The sequence below is a fragment of the Cannabis sativa genome, chromosome X, assembly GCF_029168945.1.
Source record: "Cannabis sativa cultivar Pink pepper isolate KNU-18-1 chromosome X, ASM2916894v1, whole genome shotgun sequence".
Taxonomy (NCBI): domain Eukaryota; kingdom Viridiplantae; phylum Streptophyta; class Magnoliopsida; order Rosales; family Cannabaceae; genus Cannabis; species Cannabis sativa.
Window position 1 is genome coordinate 76161534 of NC_083610.1, and position 21903 is coordinate 76183436.

General features: G+C 37.8%; 1 long non-coding RNA gene across 1 annotated transcript; it reads left to right on the forward strand.

Moving 5' to 3' along the window:
* The first annotated feature begins 290 nt into the window (after positions 1-290).
* Positions 291-2434, forward strand: LOC133031898 (uncharacterized). Its single transcript, XR_009684948.1, has 3 exons — positions 291-948; positions 1666-1728; positions 2205-2434. It is a non-coding gene; the product is annotated as an uncharacterized LOC133031898 (long non-coding RNA).
* Positions 2435-21903: the final 19469 nt, after the last annotated feature.

Below are 21903 nucleotides of genomic sequence, written 5' to 3' on the forward strand. Positions count from 1 at the left end.
TTCATGTTTCAATGCTTCGGAAGTATGTCTCAGACTCGTCCCACGTTCTGAGTTATGAAACATTGGAACTTCAGCCAGACTTGTCATACGAGGAACAACCAGTGCAGATACTTGATAGAAGAGAGAAAGTCTTGAGAAGCAAGACTGTGGCACTGGTGAAAGTACTGTGGAGGGACAGTAAAGTAGAAGAGGCAACCTGGGAGCTCGAGACGGATATGCAGCAGAAATATCCGGAGTTGTTCAGGTAAATTTCGGGACGAAATTTCTATAAGGATGAGGTAATTGTAATACCCGGGATTAAGAAAAGGATTAGCAAAACCCTAACTAGATAATTATGTATAATTGAGGAAATTATATTATTATATAATTTAATATATGTGAAATTATATGAAATTTAACATGTTAAAGACCCCGTTGGTGAGCCAGGGGCATTTTGGTAATTATGACCCGAGAAGGGTAAATTGTTGAGATTAATTTAATTACGTGCTTAATATAATTATATTATTATATAGTATGCCTGTGTTGTCTTTTCAGGTGTGTTCTGACAGGTTGGCGCGGTATAGTCACACCCGGGAATTTCGGGCCGAACCGGGTTCGGGCCCGAAATGTAAATCGAATTGATTATTTGGCATTTTATTTGATATGTGATAATCTGAAATTTAATTGGCAATATTTAGGTGTGAAATGGCATTTATGCCCTTGAAAATGAATATGTGTGTGTTAAGCCTTAGGGGCAAAATGGTCTTTTGACCTTTATTGATTTACTTTGATAAAAATGGTATTTTGAGGAAAAACAAATTAATTTTCTGGTGATTGTTTCCTCCTTGGATGAACCCTTCCCCTCTCTCAAACCCTCTCTTATTTTCTCTTTGATTTGGTGAGAAATTGGTTGGATTTGAAGCTTAATCTTGGTGGATCTTTGTGCTAGCATTTGAATTGAATTTTGAGGTAAACTTTGAAGCTTAAATCCTTGTTATCCTTGCTGAATTTATTGTGGAAAAGCATGATTTTGTTGAAGATGGTAATATGTTGCATGATTGTGAGTTCTTGTTTAATTTGAGTATGTTTGTGCTTGAATCATTGTTGTGGTGTTTGATTGAGCTTTAGTTGAAATTCTAGGGTTTTCTTAACCTAAATCTCAAGTTGTTGTGGTTGTTTGCTGCTGGAATTATTTGGTTTGGTTTGAGGTCAAGCTCAAGTTTTGAGCTTGAGTTCTTGTTGGAGAAGTTGATTGTTGTGTTGTTGAATAATTTGAAATTAGGGGTTTACATGTTGGAATTGTTGTTTTAGCTTTCTGTTGTGATGATTCTTATCTGTAAGAAGTTAATTTTGGGTATGGATTGATTAAGGTTCGAATATATGGTAAAGTGGGCATGTTTAGACCTTAAAATCTGGTTTTTACGGGTTTTTCGAACCCGGTGGCCCATGACTTGAGATCTATGGTCGCCATGGCCATAAAACCTGTGAGAGAGCCATCTTTTTTCTGAATTTGTTTTGGCCATAACTTTTGACTCGGGACTCCGTTTGGGACGTTCTTTATACCGTTGGAAAGCTCTTTTCGAGCTCTATGTGATTATCTGTATTTGAAATGCCATGAATTTATTTTATGAATGTGAAATCAGGGGTTAACCCTATTTGTGAAAATCCCGGATTGTGTGTGACTAGGATTACCGGCACCTGGTCAGGAGCACCCGGGGATTTGGAATCTCTACTATTGCGGGACAACAGGTAAGACAGTGATTAGCACGTAGAGTATGCGCAGTGGCGCTTATGTTGAGAATGATATGCATGAATGTTAAGTAACCGGGATTAGGGTTATTACCCTAATAGGAACGGTCTAATAGCCTAGGGTTATTACCCTAGTGATATATGTGTATAAATGCCATGCTATGTTAATTGAAATGAGATTTAAGGATTATGTGCTCAAGGCATAATCAGGTTGGACTCGGTACTCATAACCGAGATGAACCGCTTCTAAGGCCTTAATGTATTTAGACGTGTGAGAGTAACACGTGGGTCTACGTCACGTAGATTTAATTAGATGTGTGAGCGCAACACATAGGTCTACGCCATGTAGACATAATTGGGCATGATGAAATAATGATCAGGTCTGTGCTATACAGACATATGTGAATGAGCATAATATATTTGTTATGATTTATACTGTCTTGCTGGGCTTGGCTCACGGGTGCTCTACTGTGCAGGAAAGGGTAAGGCATTAGCTGATCAGCCATGAGTTTCAGGAGCAGGGCGAAGAATGTACATGTTCACGCCACTTCAGACCAAGCGGGTTATGGGTCTAACAGTGTTGACTTTTGTATTCTGTTTTGCCGCTTAGGTCGGCTAGTAAGAAAGAACTTGTAATAAGTTTGTAAATATTTTTGGGATCCCAACTATTTTGAAAAGTTTTAAATATATTACAAGTTTATTTTCAGTCTGTTTAATATAAAAGTTTAAATTCTGCGCTATTTTAATTAGTAATCCCGGTTAGGGGATTAGGGCTTTATAAGTATTTTGGGTAGCGTGCCTAATTATTTAAGGCGTTACACTAGCTGGGGCCCAAACATGAGACAATGAATTCTAGGCATGGTCAACCATTAGTGAGCTCCGAGGGACCCTTGTCCACCAAGCCTTAAATCAAAATGGTCGATTAGATATAGCATCAGGATCCACTGTATGAATATATAGGGCTCTGTGGTCTGAATTGTAAGTATGGAGTGATTGGAACAAAGCTTTAGGAAAATACGTAACCGCTCCTCATTGACCACTACTTTATTAATGGCTAATTTAATATGATCCAGGCCATCCCTATGGTTATCCTGTTGGAATATGTTTTACCAGGATCTAGATTTACTACCATGTATGTTATATAACATCCTAAATATGAATTTCTAAAACAATGTAAATAAACACATATAAAGTTTGAAGAACCTTACAGTGAGTGCAGCGGAATTATAATAGCTCTTTTCACTCAGATCTCTAACCCTTGTCTCCTGTCTGTAGCAGAGTATCACCAAGATCTAAGCCCGAATCTCCTTCTCTTGAATTTGGATTCTTCACAACCTTACACACTATGATTAAGTACCACTTGATGTGTGTGGGCACTTACTCTATCACTGTAGGGTTTGAAATTATGAAGAGAGAAAAAGAGAAGAGTGGTTCGAATAGAGTAGAATAGATGGCTCAAAAATTTGACTGAAGGCAAGTGTGTTCATCATCATTTGATTTGAGGCCATCACTATCAAATAAAATTTCCATTTAACATATTTATTAATTAGACTTAATAAAGTCTCTCAATTAACAAATAAACCCTAAAATCTCTTTTCTTCACAATTAAGCCCTAGCTTAGTGAAAATTCATAAACTAGACGTAGTCTAATTTTAGAATTATAAATGATTAACTAAAATCAATTAACTGAGTCTTACAAGCAGTATTGTCTCAACTAGTATGGGGACCATGGGCCTATACAACCGAGCTTCCAATAAGCAGAACTAAAATTTACCAATTAAATTCCCTAACTTATTAATTCATTATTGCATCCACCATAGAACTTGGAATTGCACTCTCAGTCATATAGAACGCTCTATATGTTCCATGATATAGATACGCTATAAAAATTTAACCATCGTTCTAATCCCAATAATAAAAAATCCTCTATAGATGATTTACACCGAGTGGGGACAAATTTACCGTTTCACCCCTCAATGTATTTTATCCTTAAAACACTTAGCTTCCTATAAATGATATTTCAGTGAGCTAATATAATCACTGAAACAAGAGCTCATCCATATATCTCTATTAAGCTAAGCTCGAAGGAAATCATCGTTTCACTTTTATGTCTAGATAGAAGCTATAGATTCCATATCTATGTTTAGCGCTCCCACTCAATTGTACTATCATGTTCCCAAAATGTACGTATCACCCTGACCAAAAAGTAGGCTTAACTAACAAATCAAAGAACATGAATAACACTCTTGAGATCGAACCTAAGCATGTCAGGATTAAGATCTTTTGATCTAAGATCAACCAATGATATTGACTTAGAAAGATACAACGGTAAGATTATAATATCTTTACCAAGATCAATATCGATCCAATGTATACTCCATACATCCAAAACTAGCATAATTTTCCAATGTTCGGAAAGAATATAACACTTATCCAAGGTGTTAGTATACTTTATCGCTGATTATCACATCAGTGTAAATCAAGTGCACTAATGAATCAGGGACATTGTCTTTTGAAGCATATAATCACAATTACATTCCACTGTGTTGACATCACTGTAATTGTGAATAACTATATGTTACGGACTTAACGATTTTGTACACATTAAACCATAAACATGTAAACTAAACGACTTCTAATCTTTTATTGATTACAAATCAGATTAGATTGAAATAGATTTTATTTAGGGCATAAAATCCCAACAAACTCCCACTTGCACTAACATAAAACAAGTAGTGCATTTCAATCAATCAATTGTCTTGATATCCAGATCAAGCGTAGTATATTTGACTAAACCCAAATTATCGGAATCGTAAGTCGATGGTAAGCAACTACTTTCTCCACCAGTACTTCCTTTGTGTTCATAAAACATTATGCAACATCATTCTCTGCATGCATTACTCATCTAGGGATGTTGGATTCCTTCTTGCTTATTAAGTGCATCTGAATAAACAGAAGAAATATCTCTAATTCTATCCAAAATTGGAATAGAGATAACACAGTGTAGAACTTTCTTCAGTTGAATAACTTTCCAGTGCTTTTCAAAACAACAAAGTTATTTAGCTTCACTGATGGAGCTTAAATTACTATAGATGGGTTTTTATATCCTTTTAGAATAATTCCTCCACTCCCAGAGTAACCACCATCTCTAATAGGTTATGAGTTGGTGTAAATATAAGGATTCTAATATACACCCCTATCATCTAACATATCTGGTCACTTTCAAAAATTTTCTTGACTATCTCCTAATGCTCCTCGTTTGATGACATCTTAGATGGCTCTCACTCAACAAGAGGAGTCTAGTTAAATTTGTACATAATAGTACATTTAACCTCTTACTATTGTTTCTCAAGGATATCTTGTTGTGACATATTATCTTAGTTTGAAACTAAAGTTTCTTCTAGACTAAGTCATCAACATGGCAATCTAGTATTTACATTAATGTAAAATACTTGCTTAAGATTAAGTAATCATTAGAGATACCATAAAACCTTTCATGATGATTAGGAATTTTGCCTAAGTAATTCGAATAGACTTTGCAAAATTTCCTATCTTATTCTCAAAATTCTGATAAGTTATTTCTATCCATATGAATGGTTAGATCTACTTTCTCAGTTGAATTCTAAAGTTCCTATCACAATCATAACATAGTATGCTATCACAAGTGTCATCCAAATAAAGATGGGCTTAGAATTTTAAAATTCTCCCACTCAAATAAGGTACTGTGTCACTATGTCCAAGAACTTTATTGGTATCAATTTTATTACAACAGTAATATATTAATTTGAACAAAATTACGGGATCAAGAATAAGTTCTAATAATTTGCTAATTTGCTTATTATATTACTTCCATGTTTAATCAAAATACGTGTGCTATAGAGATACTGTGGTGTATTGAGCATAGTCTAAGAGTTCAAAATGAATTACATATGTCAATAGCTTCATCCACCCCTAAGTGTTATAGAGATCATGTGGAGTTATGAATATAATCTAGAGTTCAATAGATATAAACGATCGTTGAACTGCATATATTATTCTTAACTTCTTCCACCCCTATCAGATCAAAAGATCTTTTTATTAAACAAAATCTTAAGAATTGTTTAAGAATTAACAATTATTCATAAATATTGAAATTAAATTCAAAGTGTTTATGTGGTATTATCTCTTTGCAGAGAAAAATATACCATAGATTTTGTATCAATAATAAAACACAAACACATACAAACATTATAAACATATAAATATAATTAGTATTGGCATACACAAGATAAAGAAATATGAAGTTCAATTCATAAGTGCAATTCATTACTAAAAGAGAAAACTTTATTAATATTCTAAAAAAAATGAATTGTCTGCAATAATATGAAAAATAGAGAATAAAAACCCTAAACTAATAATTAAAATCAAATTGTTCATAAATTAAAATAATTAATTCAAAAAAATTATTAAAAGAAGATTTCGAGCTTCATCTTCAATCTTGGACAATCTCCACCCTTTTGTCCAACCATCCGACTCAACTCGCTAGGATAGTTATCCAAGTTTAAGCAGCTGGAGCTGAAATAAGAAGAAAACAAACATGGTTAGTAGATCTAGAATTAATAACCCAAGGGGATAATAATTCTCTAAAACACATGAGTTTATAGCATAGAAAGAAATACCTTGTTTCTTTGCTAGAAACTTAGGGCATTGGGGTTTTCAGTGGCCCTTTTCATTGCAATAGATGAGTTAGGGTTTAAGGCAATAAGTGCGTAAGTGTGGTATTGGTGCTTAACTTGCTGGGGTTGTTGATTACAGGGGTACTAGTAATGGACCCTCCGCAATCATCTAGACCACAGGGCGAGCAAGTAGAGCCCGGGGTTACCCAAACCGATCCACCAGCACTGCCTCCACCTCCGCAAAATCCGGGGGATAATGCAGGGGTCGTTAATGCTAATCCTCCCCGCCGACCGGCAACAGATGTTTCATGAAATGCGAAGTGTCATACTTCGTCAAGAGGAAGAGTTGCAACGTTTAAGGCAACAGGCTGCCCCAGTGAATCAAGGGTTACCACCAGCTCCTGTGCCAGGGGTGGGTAACCAAGGGTATATTATGCCGCACCGGGACTCTGTGTTCGAGCAGTTTGTGAAGCTGCAACCTCCGACTTTTCTGGGAGGCATTGATATTATTAAGGCCGATCAATGGATGAGCACTGTTACCCGTATCCTCGATAATATGGGGGTGACGGGAACTGAGAGGGTAAATTGTGCGGCCTTTATGTTTCAAGATCATGCCCGCGTCTGGTGGGACATAGTGAATCAAACTCGGGATGTCAGTGTGATGACATGGGATGAGTTTAAGAAACTTTTTGAGGAAAAGTTCTATAATGTGGCTGTACGGACTTCACACCAGGAAGACTTTGTGAAGTTGACTCAAGGGAAGATGTCGGTAGCTGAATATACTCTAGAATTTGACCGGTTATCTAAATTTGCTGGTGATTTGGTGCCTACCGATTTTACCAGAAAGCAGAAATATGTTCGAGGACTAAATGCTACAATTAGTCGGGACTTGAAGATTACCACATCGCATGACACTCTGTATAAGAGAGTGGTAGACTTGGCCTTAATTGCTGAGGAGGCCGAGCAGCAAGTAATGAAGGAGCAGGCTGCAAAGGATGCCGCCATGGCATCAAACCCTCCTGCTGGTGGTAATGTCAGTAAGGGGACCGACAGTGGCAACCCTGAGCACAAGCGGAAGGCTGAGGCTTCCGGAGCTTCAGGGGGAAATAGAAAGTTTCGGGGAAACAGAGGTGGCCGTCAGGGTCGCGGGTCCTCATTTCGATCATATCCGTAATGTCCTAAATGCAAGAAGCATCATCCCGGTGAGTGCCGAGCCAAGGCATGTTTCCGGTGTGGCATGGTGGGCCACTTTATCGTAGACTGTCCCCAAGCCAAGAGAGAAGAGCCTAAGAAGAATGTTGCTCAGAACCCGGGGCGACTTTTCACTATAACTCAGGCAGATGCTGATGCTAGTCCGTCAGTTGTGACAGGTCAGTTATCTATTAATGGTTGTGCTTATACTGTGTTATTTGATTCGGGAGCTACTCATTCATATGTATCGAGTAGGGTGATAGAATGTTTACATAAGCCATGTGATATTTATGCTTCGGGGTTTGGAACCCTGTTACCCTCGGGAGACCTGATAATATCCACAAGGTGGATTCGGTCCTTGTCTTTTTGGATTGACGGCTGTGAGTTGACCGCCAATCTAATTGAGTTGCAATTATCTGATTTTGACATAATCCTGGGAATGGATTTTCTGTCTAAGTATGGAGCAATGATTGATTGTAAACGGAAGATGGTGGTGTTTGAGCCCGAGAGTGCTAACCCAGCAGTGTTCGTGGGTAAAGTTCAGGGGGCGCGCATACCGAGAATATCGTTGTTGAAAGCTAAAGACCTGATGGGTAGAGGTTGTCTAGGGTTCATAGTTACTACAGTGGACACTAGCCAACCTGTGACATCAGGGCCTGAGAATACGAAATTGGTATGTGAGTTCCTTGATGTCTTTCCAGAAGATTTGCCGGGATTGCCACCTGTCCGGAGATTGAATTTGTTATTGAACGCTCCGGAGTGGATCCAAAGGTGTCTAAGTCACCGTACCGAATGGCTCCAGCTGAGTTGAAGGAATTGAAGATACAATTGCAAGAGTTACTAAATCTGGGATTCATCAGACCGAGTTACTCACCTTGGGGTGCTCCGGTTTTGTTTGTAAAGAAGAAAGACGGAACCCTGCGAATGTGTATTGACTACCGAGAGTTGAACAAGCTTACCATTAAGAACAAGTATCCTTTACCTCGAATTGATGATCTGTTTGATCAACTGAAGGGGAAGACGGTCTTTTCCAAGATCGATCTTCGCTCAGGCTATCATCAGTTGAGAATTCGAGAGGAAGATATCCCGAAAACTGCGTTCCGTACTCGGTATGGACACTATGAATTTCTTGTGATGTCTTTTGGACTCACTAATGCCCCGGCGGCATTCATGGATTTGATGAACTGAGTGTTCAAGGATTATCTGGATAGGTTCGTGATTGTGTTTATCGATGACATTTTGGTGTACTCTGAGACAGAAGAAGAGCATGAGTTGCATCTCAGAGCGGTTTTGCAAAGATTACGGGATCACAAGCTTTATGCTAAGTTCAAAAAGTGTGAATTCTGGTTATCTCGTGTCTCATTTTTGGGGCACATAGTGGATAAAGATGGGATCATGGTGGATCCGGCTAAAATTGAAGCTGTACGGGATTGGCCAGTACCGAAGTCAGCTACAGAGGTCAGAAGTTTTCTGGGTTTGGCTGGTTATTATCGTCGGTTCGTTGAGGGTTTTTCAAAGATTGCTGTACCCTTAACGGAGCTGACCCGAAAGAACCAGAAGTTTGTTTGGACTGATCGGTGTGAGAAAAGTTTCCTGGAGTTAAAGCAACGCTTGATTACCGCTCCTGTACTAACTCTTCCTTCAGATAAGGAAAAGTTTGTGGTATATTGTGATGCCTCGAGACAGGGTCTTGGCTGTGTGCTTATGCAGGCTGGGAGGGTAATAGCTTATGCTTCTCGGCAGTTAAAGGAGTACGAGCAGAGGTACCCTACTCACGATTTAGAACTCGCAGCAGTGGTATTTGCGCTAAAGATTTGGCGGCATTACCTTTATGGCGAGAAATGTGAGATATATACTGATCATAAAAGTCTGAAATACTTCTTCACCCAGAAGGACTTGAATATGAGACAAAGACGTTGGCTAGAATTGGTGAAGGATTATGATTGTGAGATCCTTTATCATCCTGGTAAAGCCAATGTGGTTGCTGACGCTTTGAGTAGAAAAGGTCAGAGTCAGTTGAGTACTATGAAGCAAATCTCCCGATCGTTAGCAAATGAAATGACTCGAGCTCAAATTGAGTTGGTTGTGGGGCAATTGGCTAATATTACCCTGCAACCCACTCTTCTTGAGAGAATTAAAGAAGCGCAAAAGCAGGATTCAGAATTGATAAAAACCCGAGCTAGGGTTTCGGCTGGGAAAGCTAGTGATTTTTCAGTGGATAAAACAGGAATGTTGAGATTTGGGAATCGAGTTTGTGTACCTATGGATGAGAACATCAAGAAAGAGATCATGGATGAGTCTCACACGACTCCTTATTCAGTTCATCCAGGGTCGACAAAGATGTACCAAGACCTGAAAGCCATGTTTTGGTGGCCCGGCATGAAGAATGACATCGCTGAGTATGTTGCAAAGTGCCTTACATGTCAGCAAGTGAAAGCTGAACACCAGCGACTGCAGTGGTTGCCGCAACCACCGAAAATACCGTAATGGAAATGGGAAGATATAGCTATGGACTTCGTGGTAGGTATGCCTAGACCCACGGGACATTTTGACTCTGTGTGGGTCATAGTGGACGGAGTTTACAAAGTCTGCTCACTTTTTACCTGTTCGGACGAATTTCTCCATTGATCAGTATGCTGAATTATATGTTAGAGAAATTGTTCGTCTGCACGGTGTCCCAAAGTCCATTGTGTCGGATAGAGATCCAAAGTTTACATCGAGATTCTGGGAGAGTCTGCATCGAGCTATGGGAACTCAGTTAAAGTTCAGCACAGCTTTTCATCCTCAGACGGATGGGCAATCCGAGAGGACCATTCAGATTTTAGAGGACATGCTACGGGCATGTGTGCTTGACTTTGAGGGATCATGGGTAAAGTACCTTCCCCTGATCGAGTTTTCTTATAATAACAGCTATCAGGCAACAATCGGGATGGCTCCTTATGAACTTTTGTATGGAAGAAAATGTAGATCGCCCATTCACTGGGATGAAGTGGGTGAAAGAAAATTCTTGGGTCCCGAAGCTGTTCAGAAAACAAGTGAGGCAGTTGATAAGATTAGAGCGCGAATGCTCGCGGCTCAGAGTAGGCAAAAGAGTTATGCCGATCCAAAGCGTCGAGATATTGATTTTCAGGTCGGGGACATGGTATTTCTCCGAATATCTCCGATGAAAGGCATAAAATGCTTTGGGAAGAAAGGAAAACTTAGCCCGAGGTTCATTGGACCTTTTGAAATCCTAGAAAGGATAGGGCAAGTAGCGTACAGGTTGGCTATGCCCCCACGTGCAGCCGTACATAATGTGTTTCATGTTTCAATGCTTCGGAAGTATGTCTCGGACTCGTCCCACGTTCGAGTTATGAAACATTGGAACTTCAACGTACTTGTCATACGAGGAACAACCAGTGCAGATACTTGATAGAAGAGAGAAAGTCTTGAGAAGCAAGACTGTGGCACTGGTGAAAGTACTGTGGAGGGACAGTAAAGTAGAAGAGGCAACCTGGGAGCTCGAGACGGATATGCAGCAGAAATATCCGGAGTTGTTCAGGTAAATTTCGGGACGAAATTTCTATAAGGATGAGGTAATTGTAATACCCGGGATTAAGAAAAGGATTAGCAAAACCCTAACTAGATAATTATGTATAATTGAGGAAATTATATTATTATATAATTTAATATATGTGAAATTATATGAAATTTAACATGTTAAAGACCCCGTTGGTGAGCCAGGGGCATTTTGGTAATTATGACCCGAGAAGGGTAAATTGTTGAGATTAATTTAATTACGTGCTTAATATAATTATATTATTATATAGTATGCCTGTGTTGTCTTTTCAGGTGTGTTCTGACAGGTTGGCGCGGTATAGTCACACCCGGGAATTTCGGGCCGAACCGGGTTCGGGCCCGAAATGTAAATCGAATTGATTATTTGGCATTTTATTTGATATGTGATAATCTGAAATTTAATTGGCAATATTTAGGTGTGAAATGGCATTTATGCCCTTGAAAATGAATATGTGTGTGTTAAGCCTTAGGGGCAAAATGGTCTTTTGACCTTTATTGATTTACTTTGATAAAAATGGTATTTTGAGGAAAAACAAATTAATTTTCTGGTGATTGTTTCCTCCTTGGATGAACCCTTCCCCTCTCTCAAACCCTCTCTTATTTTCTCTTTGATTTGGTGAGAAATTGGTTGGATTTGAAGCTTAATCTTGGTGGATCTTTGTGCTAGCATTTGAATTGAATTTTGAGGTAAACTTTGAAGCTTAAATCCTTGTTATCCTTGCTGAATTTATTGTGGAAAAGCATGATTTTGTTGAAGATGGTAATATGTTGCATGATTGTGAGTTCTTGTTTAATTTGAGTATGTTTGTGCTTGAATCATTGTTGTGGTGTTTGATTGAGCTTTAGTTGAAATTCTAGGGTTTTCTTAACCTAAATCTCAAGTTGTTGTGGTTGTTTGCTGCTGGAATTATTTGGTTTGGTTTGAGGTCAAGCTCAAGTTTTGAGCTTGAGTTCTTGTTGGAGAAGTTGATTGTTGTGTTGTTGAATAATTTGAAATTAGGGGTTTACATGTTGGAATTGTTGTTTTAGCTTTCTGTTGTGATGATTCTTATCTGTAAGAAGTTAATTTTGGGTATGGATTGATTAAGGTTCGAATATATGGTAAAGTGGGCATGTTTAGACCTTAAAATCTGGTTTTCTGGGTTTTTCGAACCCAGTGGCCTGCTGATCTATGGTCGTCGCGGCCATAAAACCTGGCAGAGAGCCATCTTTTTCCTGAATTTGTTTTGGCCATAACTTTTGACTCGGGACTCCGTTTGGGACGTTCTTTATACCGTTGGAAAGCTCTTTTCGAGCTCTATGTGATTATCTGTATTTGAAATGCCATGAATTTATTTTATGAATGTGAAATCAGGGGTTAACCCTATTTGTGAAAATCCCGGATTGTGTGTGACTAGGATTACCGGCACCTGGTCAGGAGCACCCGGGGATTTGGAATCTCTACTATTGCGGGACAACAGGTAAGACAGTGATTAGCACGTAGAGTATGCGCAGTGGCGCTTATGTTGAGAATGATATGCATGAATGTTAAGTAACCGGGATTAGGGTTATTACCCTAATAGGAACGGTCTAATAGCCTAGGGTTATTACCCTAGTGATATATGTGTATAAATGCCATGCTATGTTAATTGAAATGAGATTTAAGGATTATGTGCTCAAGGCATAATCAGGTTGGACTCGGTAGTCATAACCGAGATGAACCGCTTCTAAGGCCTTAATGTATTTAGACGTGTGAGAGTAACACGTGGGTCTACGTCACGTAGATTTAATTAGATGTGTGAGCGCAACACATAGGTCTACGCCATGTAGACATAATTGGGCATGATGAAATAATGATCAGGTCTGTGCTATACAGACATATGTGAATGAGCATAATATATTTGTTATGATTTATACTGTCTTCTTGGGCTTGGCTCACGGGTGCTCTCTTGTGCAGAAAGGGTAAGGCATTAGCTGATCAGCCATGAGTTTCAGGAGCAGGGCGAAGAATGTACATGTTCACGCCACTTCAGACCAAGCGGGTTATGGGTCTAACAGTGTTGACTTTTGTATTCTGTTTTGCCGCTTAGGTCGGCTAGTAAGAAAGAACTTGTAATAAGTTTGTAAATATTTTTGGGATCCCAACTATTTTGAAAAGTTTTAAATATATTACAAGTTTATTTTCAGTCTGTTTAATATAAAAGTTTAAATTCTGCGCTATTTTAATTAGTAATCCCGGTTAGGGGATTAGGGCTTTATAAGTATTTTGGGTAGCGTGCCTAATTATTTAGGGCGTTACACTAGCTGGGGCCCAAACATGAGACAATGAATTCTAGGCATGGTCAACCATTAGTGAGCTCCGAGGGACCCTTGTCCACCAAGCCTTAAATCAAAATGGTCGATTAGATATAGCATCAGGATCCACTGTATGAATATATAGGGCTCTGTGGTCTGAATTGTAAGTATGGAGTGATTGGAACAAAGCTTTAGGAAAATACGTAACCGCTCCTCATTGACCACTACTTTATTAATGGCTAATTTAATATGATCCAGGCCATCCCTATGGTTATCCTGTTGGAATATGTTTTACCAGGATCTAGATTTACTACCATGTATGTTATATAACATCCTAAATATGAATTTCTAAAACAATGTAAATAAACACATATAAAGTTTGAAGAACCTTACAGTGAGTGCAGCGGAATTATAATAGCTCTTTTCACTCAGATCTCTAACCCTTGTCTCCTGTCTGTAGCAGAGTATCACCAAGATCTAAGCCCGAATCTCCTTCTCTTGAATTTGGATTCTTCACAACCTTACACACTATGATTAAGTACCACTTGATGTGTGTGGGCACTTACTCTATCACTGTAGGGTTTGAAATTATGAAGAGAGAAAAAGAGAAGAGTGGTTCGAATAGAGTAGAATAGATGGCTCAAAAATTTGACTGAAGGCAAGTGTGTTCATCATCATTTGATTTGAGGCCATCACTATCAAATAAAATTTCCATTTAACATATTTATTAATTAGACTTAATAAAGTCTCTCAATTAACAAATAAACCCTAAAATCTCTTTTCTTCACAATTAAGCCCTAGCTTAGTGAAAATTCATAAACTAGACGTAGTCTAATTTTAGAATTATAAATGATTAACTAAAATCAATTAACTGAGTCTTACAAGCAGTATTGTCTCAACTAGTATGGGGACCATGGGCCTATACAACCGAGCTTCCAATAAGCAGAACTAAAATTTACCAATTAAATTCCCTAACTTATTAATTCATTATTGCATCCACCATAGAACTTGGAATTGCACTCTCAGTCATATAGAACGCTCTATATGTTCCATGATATAGATACGCTATAAAAATTTAACCATCGTTCTAATCCCAATAATAAAAAATCCTCTATAGATGATTTACACCGAGTGGGGACAAATTTACCGTTTCACCCCTCAATGTATTTTATCCTTAAAACACTTAGCTTCCTATAAATGATATTTCAGTGAGCTAATATAATCACTGAAACAAGAGCTCATCCATATATCTCTATTAAGCTAAGCTCGAAGGAAATCATCGTTTCACTTTTATGTCTAGATAGAAGCTATAGATTCCATATCTATGTTTAGCGCTCCCACTCAATTGTACTATCATGTTCCCAAAATGTACGTATCACCCTGACCAAAAAGTAGGCTTAACTAACAAATCAAAGAACATGAATAACACTCTTGAGATCGAACCTAAGCATGTCAGGATTAAGATCTTTTGATCTAAGATCAACCAATGATATTGACTTAGAAAGATACAACGGTAAGATTATAATATCTTTACCAAGATCAATATCAGTCCAATGTATACTCCATACATCCAAAACTAGCATAATTTTCCAATGTTCTGGAAAGAATATAACACTTATCCAAGGTGTTAGTATACTTTATCGCTGATTATCACATCAGTGTAAATCAAGTGCACTAATGAATCAGGGACATTGTCTTTTGAAGCATATAATCACAATTACATTCCACTGTGTTGACATCACTGTAATTGTGAATAACTATATGTTCTGGACTTAACAGATTTTGTACACATTAAACCATAAACATGTAAACTAAACGACTTCTAATCTTTTATTGATTACAAATCAGATTAGATTGAAATAGATTTTATTTAGGGCATAAAATCCCAACAAACTCCCACTTGCACTAACATAAAACAAGTAGTGCATTTCAATCAATCAATTGTCTTGATATCCAGATCAAGCGTAGTATATTTGACTAAACCCAAATTACTGGAACTGTAAGTCAGTGGTAAGCAACTACTTTCTCCACCATTACTTCCTTTGTGTTCATAAAACATTATGCAACATCATTCTCTGCATGCATTACTCATCTAGGGATGTTGGATTCCTTACTGCTTATTAAGTGCATCTGAATAAACAGAAGAAATATCTCTAATTCTATCCAAAATTGGAATAGAGATAACACAGTGTAGAACTTTCTTCAGTTGAATAACTTTCCAGTGCTTTTCAAAACAACAAAGTTATTTAGCTTCACTGATGGAGCTTAAATTACTATAGATGGGTTTTTATATCCTTTTAGAATAATTCCTCCACTCCCAGAGTAACCACCATCTCTAATAGGTTATGAGTTGGTGTAAATATAAGGATTCTAATATACACCCCTATCATCTAACATATCGGTCACTTTCAAAAAATTTTCTTGACTATCTCCTAATGCTCCTCGTTTGATGACATCTTAGATGGCTCTCACTCAACAGTAGGAGTCTAGTTAAATTTGTACATAATAGTACATTTAACCTCTTACTATTGTTTCTCAAGGATATCTTGTTGTGACATATTATCTTAGTTTGAAACTAAAGTTTCTTCTAGACTAAGTCATCAACATGGCAATCTAGTATTTACATTAATGTAAAATACTTGCTTAAGATTAAGTAATCATTAGAGATACCATAAAACCTTTCATGATGATTAGGAATTTTGCCTAAGTAATTCGAATAGACTTTGCAAAATTTCCTATCTTATTCTCAAAATTCTGATAAGTTATTTCTATCCATATGAATGGTTAGATCTACTTTCTCAGTTGAATTCTAAAGTTCCTATCACAATCATAACATAGTATGCTATCACAAGTGTCATCCAAATAAAGATGGGCTTAGAATTTTAAAATTCTCCCACTCAAATAAGGTACTGTGTCACTATGTCCAAGAACTTTATTGGTATCAATTTTATTACAACAGTAATATATTAATTTGAACAAAATTACAGGATCAAGAATAAGTTCTAATAATTTGCTAATTTGCTTATTATATTACTTCCATGTTTAATCAAAATACGTGTGCTATAGAGATACTGTGGTGTATTGAGCATAGTCTAAGAGTTCAAAATGAATTACATATGTCAATAGCTTCATCCACCCCTAAGTGTTATAGAGATCATGTGGAGTTATGAATATAATCTAGAGTTCAATAGATATAAACGATCGTTGAACTGCATATATTATTCTTAACTTCTTCCACCCCTATCAGATCAAAAGATCTTTTTATTAAACAAAATCTTAAGAATTGTTTAAGAATTAACAATTATTCATAAATATTGAAATTAAATTCAAAGTGTTTATGTGGTATTATCTCTTTGCAGAGAAAAATATACCATAGATTTTGTATCAATAATAAAACACAAACACATACAAACATTATAAACATATAAATATAATTAGTATTGGCATACACAAGATAAAGAAATATGAAGTTCAATTCATAAGTGCAATTCATTACTAAAAGAGAAAACTTTATTAATATTCTAAAAAAAATGAATTGTCTGCAATAATATGAAAAATAGAGAATAAAAACCCTAAACTAATAATTAAAATCAAATTGTTCATAAATTAAAATAATTAATTCAAAAAAATTATTAAAAGAAGATTTCGAGCTTCATCTTCAATCTTGGACAATCTCCACCCTTTTGTCCAACCATCCGACTCAACTCGCTAGGATAGTTATCCAAGTTTAAGCAGCTGGAGCTGAAATAAGAAGAAAACAAACATGGTTAGTAGATCTAGAATTAATAACCCAAGGGGATAATAATTCTCTAAAACACATGAGTTTATAGCATAGAAAGAAATACCTTGTTTCTTTGCTAGAAACTTAGGGCATTGGGGTTTTCAGTGGCCCTTTTCATTGCAATAGAAGCATTTTCCTTTTGGCTTTCATCGGGATTAGCAGCCTTTTTCTTTTTAACTGTTTTCACAACTTGAACTGGCTTCTTGATATTCTTCCACTTCTTCTTGTTGTTGGGTTTTGAAATAGAGGCAATGTTTGCCTCAGCCTTGACCGTACCATTAGCAGTCCTAGAATTAGGAGCTTTAGCTCCTCCTTTCTGTGGTCCTCCAATCAAATTTTCAAATGTCTATAGGTTGTTGATGAACTCGTAGAAGTCAAGCTCCAACTTGTTCATGACATAATTTGAAGTGAAAGGCAGAAAGGCTGGAGTCAAACTGTTCAAGATCAAACTCACTTGAGTTATCTGATCTATAACAGCTCCATGATTCTCAGCTTCTTAGAAGTAACTAGTCATCTGGAGTAGGTGATCATGCACGCTCTGATGAGGTTTCATCCGTGCATTGATGAAATTCTTAGTCGCTTCAAAGCGAGCTTGAATTGATGCCATCCTGAACAGTTCAGTTAACTGATTCATGATTTCTGTAGCTGTGAGAGTGTTTGCAAACCTTGTTTTCAAGGTGTCAACCATGCTAGACAGCATAAAGTATCGAGCTTTGTTGTTAGCATTCTGCCAACGCTCAAACTTTTCTTTAACTGCCTTGGTTGCATTCTCACCTGGCTGCTCAGGAGCCTCTTCAGTCAACACAAACAGGGCATTTTCACCAATGAGAGCAATGTTAATGTTCTCTCTCCATTTGATAAAGTTAGCTCCATTCAGCTTGTTATCAGTCAACAGTGACACCATGGGATTGTTCATAGTCATTTTGGGTACTACAATTAACAATAAGTAGAAATCAAGTAAGGTTTAACACAAAATCATATTCAGAAATTATTAGCACTTAGCAAGTAAGAATGAAAAGTGAAAATACTAAAACATACAATCCTAAATAATTTCCAAGGTTTTCAATAAACTGATATCTGTGTCCTGTTTAGGCGAGAGTCAAAGATACCATTCATTGAATAGAGTTGTCAGCTCATCTAAAATGATAAACATTCTAGCAACCTTTTATTCGATCAAGATGAGAATCCAACGTTGTCCCGTTTAGGCGAGAGTCAAGGCCATTCTATCTTATGAGCTTCTACCATTGTTTCATACTTTGTAAGTCTTACTAATAGTCGCCACCATTAGGGTGATTCATACTAAGAATAAAACACTTACAAATATTACTTATCTTTCGAGATTCTACGACGTTAAATTGTTAATGAACATCCATCCATTAGGGATGATTACTCACTAAAACAAGAACTATGTAGAACCAACAATGGAGATCGAATATCCTTATAATAAAGCTCATTATTTAAAGTGTATTTTCTTCTAATATTTATTTTAATCTACTTATTTTAAAATATATATATATATATTTAATTAAAATTTCCAATTTAGAGAAATTCTAAATATAAATTTTAATTTAATATTTATAAAATTATACTTAGATTGATCTGAAAATAAATAAAATTATTTTCCATCTTAGTAATAATTTTTCAATAAATATTTCAAAAATTATTCAATTTAAGTTGATCCAAAAATTAATTAAAAATTAATTTTCAACTCAAATTTAATTTTCTATAAATATATTGCAAAATTCGAAAATCCAATGTATTTAAAAAATACATTTTTCTTTTTTTTTTCATTAGCGGGATTTAAAATGTGTAAAAAATGCTCTTTGAGGAGCCTACTTCATAGAAGTTTATAGAGTTTTGCTCTTCTCATCTCAAACGACTACTATAATCCCCAGTTGGTTATCACACTCAATGGATCCTGCAGCTGTTACTAACATGTTCCAGGATGCTGTTCAGATTTCGCACGATGACATAGCATTTGCCCTTAACCCTAGTGAAGTGGACGAGCCAGAGGAGGCCAACCAAGTCCTACTGGGGAAAATAATCAGCCGGTATAAACTAGGTAAGGTTGCGATTCAGGGCTCTCTCAAACTTTCATGGAATGCGATAAAGGGATGGAAATGGAAGGAACTCGATGATAACATTATACAGTTCACATTTGCTAATCGTAATGATGCTTTGAATGTCCTAGCCCGTCACCCATGGTTCGTTTGTGGGGCTCTCATTGTAATCATGCCATGGCCATCATGGCTATCTCCTTCTGAGGTAAGATTTGATAAAACACCCATTTGGGGGAACATCAATAGCATCCCTCCATTCTACTGGAACCTATCCAACCTGAAGGAACTCGCATCCAAAGCCTCTCCTGTGTATGAGCTTCCTTCGGGTATTGAGGATGTCGTTGGTATGAGTTCTCTACGATTTAGAGCCACAATCGACCTCAACAAGCCCCTATTCTCTGGATTCTTCCTCCGTAGACAACGTCTCAAGGACCTGTGGTTGCAGTATAAGTATGAAAAACTCCCCAAAATGTGCTTCAAATGCGGTGTCTTAACTCACGATCAAAGCCTTTGCTTCAAACCACCCACTGTAATCAAGGATGAACAGGGGAATTTATACCCAATGTATGGGGTGTGGCTAAAGAAGGACGCAAATGAAAAATCAACATTCTCCACTTCCCTTGCCAAATGGTTCCAGGATTGGACACTCCAGAAGAGGCTAATCAATGACCCAACTCTACGGAACCAGATAAAAGTGCAGAAGGCACTTAAAAATGGCGATTCGGATGAACTGAGAGAATGTCGAAGACAACTTCCCTCCAAGAAACGAATTGTCTCCGACGACGAGGCGGAGAAAGACGGAATGGTTATTACCCAGCTCCCCATGGTTTATCTCCCAGGTATCGGAGAAGTTGCCCCCTTTGGATAATACAAAAGCTGTTTTAATTCTGGAACTGCAACTTGCCCGCTGTACTGATGCTTTACCAGAGGCAACTCTCAACGGTACTTTGGGAGGCAGGCCAGCACTGGAGGCACAAGAGAGGTCGATAGAGACAGAAGCTGAACATCCTATTTTGGAGGGGGCAGATGGTGATGAAGAGAACCATGGCTTGGAACCTAGCCATTTCGAGAAGAGGAAGTTGAATTCAAGCGAAGGTAGTTCTTTCGACTTAACTGTGAATTTAGATAATCACTTTGTCGTAATTGAGAAGAATGAACGACCTAGCAATAACTGCATCATCACTGAAATCCCTGATGTGTCGACTAGTCAAGACAACCAAGTTAACAGACATGAGGATTTTCGATTTGGGGCTACGGAGACTTGCCCGGAAAAGTCTCCAAAGTCGCCATGAAAATCTTATCCTAGAATTGTCGTGGGCTCGGGAATTCCACGACAGTTCGACAACTGGCGGCGCTTGTCCGTCAACATAATCCCGAAGTGGTAATCCTATCTGAAGTTCGGTTACTAAGCACCAAATTTTCTAGAATTTGCAACAAGTTGAAGTTCGAGAATTCACATTATGTTCCTCCATTTGGTAGTGCGGGGGGACTTGGATTATGCTGAATGAAAGGAGTTAATTGTAAAATCCAATTCGCAAGCCGTTTCTTAATAATTGGTGAAATTTCTTCTGATCCCCCTGGATGCCACTGGAAGTTTTTTGGTACTTATGGGCCACCGCATAGCAGCGATAAGGAAGAATTCTGGACTCATACAGGGGAGCTAGCTCTGGGTGCGGGTACACCAATATTACTTTGTGGCGACATGAACGGGACTCTGAAGGACTCTGAATGCTTCAATTATGTTAGAAGAAGCAATTCATCTAGATACGCATTCGATTTTAGGCGAATGGTTCAGAGAGTTGGATTGGTTGATCTTGGCCATCTGGGCCCTGGCTTTACTTGGATCAAAGATGGTAATTGCAGCTACCTGGGAAGAACTACTAAAAGAGCAAGACTTGATCATGGGCTGGCTTCGCCAGATTGGCGCATTCTCTTCCCTAACGCCGTCATCACGCACCTTTCAGCTACCGGTTCTGACCACAGACCGCTTCTCTTGGATACTACAGCTGGTGTAAATTGCAAAAGACGTTCCTTCAAATATGAAAATATGTGGATGAGGGATCCTAGATGTGTTTGGGTGGTTAAGGAAGCTTGGGCTAGTCAGCGGCACCACAACCCAATGGTTAGCTTCAATAGAAAATTAAAAGCTACTCGAGACAAGCTCAAATCCTGGAACAAAATTCAATTCCAGGAAGTCAAAAAGCAAGTCCATGCTGCAAATGATCTTTTGCAAAAGGTTGAAATGGAAGACCCGTTTAATGGATCGACGATTGAACAAGCGAAATTTCAGCTTAATGAAGCCCTTCTCAGGGAAGAAATACACTGGAAACAAAAGTCTAGAGTGCAATGGCTGCAAGAGGGGGACAAGTGCTCTAAATTCTTTATGGCCTCTACCATAGTTCGTCACCGGAGAAACTATATCCAATGCATTAAAGACACACTTGACGGGGAATGGATTAGAGACCAGCAACAAATTGCCAATTGCTTCCTCAAGAAGTTCAGCGATGGCTTTCGAAATCAAAGGGATGGCTCTGCCTCAATTCCTTCAGACCTATTCCAAAATGTAATCAGTACAGAGGAAGGGAATATTCTATGTTCAATTCCGTCCGAGAGTGAGATGGAAGAGGCGTTATCTGAAATGGGAAAAGACAAGGCC